Here is a 4,063-nt window from a genome sequence, read left to right as displayed (position 1 = left end):
CCCCGCCCCGCCCCGTCTCTCCGGTGTCTTCCCCGTGGCCGCTGCCGTGCCGGGGCCCTGATTTACCGCCCGTGCTGCTGGTGGTACAGTACAGTACACTGCCGGGAGCGGCAATGATCATCATCGCCGCCATTACACTCTCTGGGGCAAGAACAAATAATGACGGTATCTTCGTTACGGAATGAGGTAGTGGTGTGCCTTACCGTCCGGCCCCGGGGCCCCGCCAGGCTGGCGCGCGGCCAAGGCGCCCGAGTGTGTGCGGTGGCGTGTGCGCGCCGATTATGCAGAGCATCCCCGAGGAGGAGCCCCGGACGAGGCCTGTTGTGTGTTGCAGCAGAGCAAGGCCATCTGCGTCTCTGTTCCTGCCTTTAAGCGGATAGCCCCTTCTCTTGCTTTCGATGCTTTCAAAAAATAACAACTAGAGGAGAAGGAGCATTGTGCCTTCTGTCTTAGGGTCTGATCTGAAATCCCTCCGAAAATCCGGCGGAGAGCTTGGTGTTTTGTTTCTTCTTGTGAACAAGTCTGCTCCCGCCCCCTGTGTCACCAGTCTCTCTCTCTCTCTTGCCCTCTATCCGAGCTGTGGACCGATACCCGATGGTCCCGCCGGCTGCTGGAGCAGCACACCCGCTCTCATGCGCGCTCCAGCCGGCTCAGCTCCAGTATGAGCAAAGTCCCGGCCGACGCGGCGGCGGGGGCATGGGGGCGGGGGTGGCCGCTGCAATGCTCGAATCCAAATCGTGTGCCCAGGCAAATCAACTTCTGAAACACGGGACGCGCCAACTCCCATCGAAACACCCTGGAACCTCCAGACCCCCCCCCCTCCCTCCCGCACCTTACCCCGTTGTGTCTGTGCGCGAGGGTTATGGAACAGCTGATCCCTGCAGCAGCTGCTGCGGTTCGGCTTTTGCAGCTGATCCCTGCTGCAGCTGCTGCAGCTGGCCTTTGCAGCTGAACCCTGCTGCAGCTGCTGCAGTTCGGCTTTGCAGCTGAACCCTGCTGCAGCTGCTGCTGTTCGGCTTTGCACCGCCCGGATGCGATCGGTTCGCAGCGTTCCGCAACAAACTGCGTATTCCCAACGCCCACTAGTTGCAAACAGTATTGGCGCCGTTCGTTGCAGCGCGCGCTGTGATCGGTGACCTCGCACAAACTATATACACAACACAACAGTTCGACTGTACTCCCCTTCTGACGGGGTGGGTGTCTGGCTGGGGTTAGCTGCAAACACTATCAAAAGTTGCGGCAGGAGGGATTGCGGTTACGCGTTTAATTTTATTTGTTACTGTGCATCCGTGAGTGGTCGAGCAATGGTCAACCCTCCCAACCTCAACCTTCTCGCACGCACGCTCTCTCTCTCTGCCTTCCCCCCTTTCTCCCTTCCCCTCTAGCTCTCCCTTCTTCTCTCGCTCTCTCACTCTTACCCGCTCTCTCACTCTTACCCGCTCCTTCTCGCTCTCGGTTTCCAACACGGTTGGTGACATCCCGCCTCCTGGCCGCGGTTTCGGTTACGACGGCTTCAAGTCCTTGGAGAAGGGGGCGGGGGAGGAAGGACAGAGAAAGAAATGAGAGAGAGAAAGGAGAGAGAGAGAGAAAGGAGAGAGAGAGAGAAAGGAGAGAGAGAGAGAAAGGAGAGAGAGAGAGAAAGGAGAGAGAGAGAAAGGAGAGAAAAGGGAGAGAGTGAGAGAGAAAGGAGAGAGGGAGAGGGAGGGAAAGGGGCTATAGATATTAGCTAGATGGGGTGAGGAAGACGGATGGCGAGCCCCTCTGATTCCATCTCTCCAATATATTCTCTCTAATTGCCGCTCTCTCATCGCTGGACGCCGATTAATAATAATATTAATATCGCTCGGGCCGGCCTCGGCTTTAGGTTCGGCCGCCTGGAGAGCCCTCGAGAGTCCGTCCCTTTGTCCTCCATAGCGATGCGCGATTCTCCGGCTGAGACGCCTGGTGGGTAGGCCGGCCGCTGGCCGTGGGTGCGCGCACCCACCCGTTGTTGCCTACCTCACAGGCGGCCCGTACACTAAACATTCTTCCTTTACATACAGGGTGGGTGATCCGCGCCGTGGTTTTTTTTCTGCTTATGCTGTACCGCATTCATGCGTGCGGACGGGTTGCATACTCGCACGGGGCCGTAAGGCGCCATGGCGAGCGACGATAGGCAAGCCCGCCCGCACGCATGAATCCGGTACAGCATAAGCAGAAAAAAACCACGGCGCGAATCACCCACCCTGTAGATATCATTAAGAACGTGTTAAAATTATCTTAACAGAAAGTAGGATCTTCCGTGAAAACATACACAAAAATCACAAGTTTTCTCTCTAAGAACAAAGCATTTTTTTAACCCAAATTTTTGCATGCCAAACTTTAGCTTATACTGTTCTGTGACGGAAGCTACTTCAACTGCTGCTTTCTGTTCTCCTCCGCGAGACACGCAGACTGTTGGCCGGCAGAGTGATCGCAGCGACTCTGTCCCTGTCCCACCCGTCGCGGGCGTGCCCGTGCCGGCGCTGCGTCCCTCTCCGTCTGGCAGCTTTTGTAAGGAGAGGGAGAGTGACTCGGAGAGTGAGGGGAGGGTGACTATTACGTCTCGAGGTCGCTGACTCTGAGTGTCGCGTAACTCCAATCAGTACGCCGAGGTGGTGCGACTAATGACCCTATGGCAACCTCCCCCCCCCCGCCCCTTTAAAAAAAATTCTCCTTTGCTTTCTGACCTCTCCTCTTTGTTAAACTTCCTTTCGCGTAACGCTGCTGCGTGCGCTTTCACTACCAAAAACTGCAAAAGGGGAATTAAAGCGTTACATTCCTCCCCTCCTCTTCTGTTTTGTTCTTTTTTTTCTTCTTGGCACTTGAGAAATAAATATTTAGAGGGTCGGGCAGCCAAGCCGCCAAAGAAAAACATTCGAGTGGGAGGGAGTGAACGAACTCGGGTCGCGGGTCTCTTTTAATTAAGTCACCTGGCGCTTGGGGCAGTACCGGGGCTCATGACTCCCCCCCCCCTCTCGATAGTATTGCTCCGTTGTTTTTATTACATCTACGTGGAGGTTATAAATAGAGTCTCGCGCGCACTCTCCCTTTCTCCACCCCCCCCCCTTTCCGGAACATTTTGGAAAGAACACGTCCATCGCTTCGGGTGTTGGGGAATGCGCTCCGCGGGACTGCAGCACACTCTGCAGGAACCCTTTTCAGGAACCCTTTACAGATGCCATTTGCAGATGCCATTTGCAGATGCCCTTTGCAGATGCCCTTTGCAGATGCCCTTTGCAGATGCCCTTTGCAGATGCCCTTTGCAGGAACCCCTATGCAAGAACCCCTATGCAAGAACCCCTATGCAAGACCCCTCTGCAAGACCCCTCTCCAAGCCCCCTCTGCAGAACGCTCTCCAGTACAGCTCGTCCCATCGCGACATGCTCCGGCATTCATTATCGGGCTGGAGCCGCCGCCTACAGCCCGAGCCTGATAGTGGGAGTGATGTGGATATTATTAGCGCCAGCTAAATTTAGTTCGACTCCTGACGACGGTGACAAGAGTCGCAACGCCCCGGGTCTATATCGGGCGCACCCATTAAAGTGAGTCGCTCCCCTCACTCAATTTCTCTCTATCCCCCCCCCTCCCTCCCTCCCTTTCTCACCCTTGCCCTCGCCGTGATAGACCCGCTGCACGAGGTCCGCGTGTCCAGTCCCCTCCGACTACCCCGGGGCGAGGAGGGCGCCTAGATTCGGCGGAGAGTAGCCCGAAAGGAGCCTGGGGGGAGGGCAGGGGGTAAGAGAGGCCACGGAATTCCGTACCCCCAAGGCGGAAATGCCTACATGCTTTTTGCCTAAACCGTGCTGAGCTCACTCCGACCCCATCTCTCTCTCCAGACCCTTTAAGCATTCCTCTCTCTCTCTCTTAACCCTCCCCGCTCTCTTCTCCGGGGCCTCGGCCTTGTCCACCAGAGCCAATCCTGGACCGGCGGGGTCGTGCAGGCGGGCTTGTTTGCATGGACGTCCGCGTTGCCAGCGCCAGCAGGAGCGCGGGCACCCTCGCCCCCCATCTTCTGCACGTGCCTTCCTCTCCCCCCCCCCCA

Source organism: Frankliniella occidentalis, unplaced genomic scaffold (assembly GCF_000697945.3).
Source record: "Frankliniella occidentalis isolate FOCC.00 unplaced genomic scaffold, Focc_3.1 Scaffold160, whole genome shotgun sequence".
NCBI lineage: Eukaryota > Metazoa > Arthropoda > Insecta > Thysanoptera > Thripidae > Frankliniella > Frankliniella occidentalis.
The sequence above is the reverse complement of the archived record's forward strand: the minus strand, read 5'-3'. Positions refer to the sequence as shown.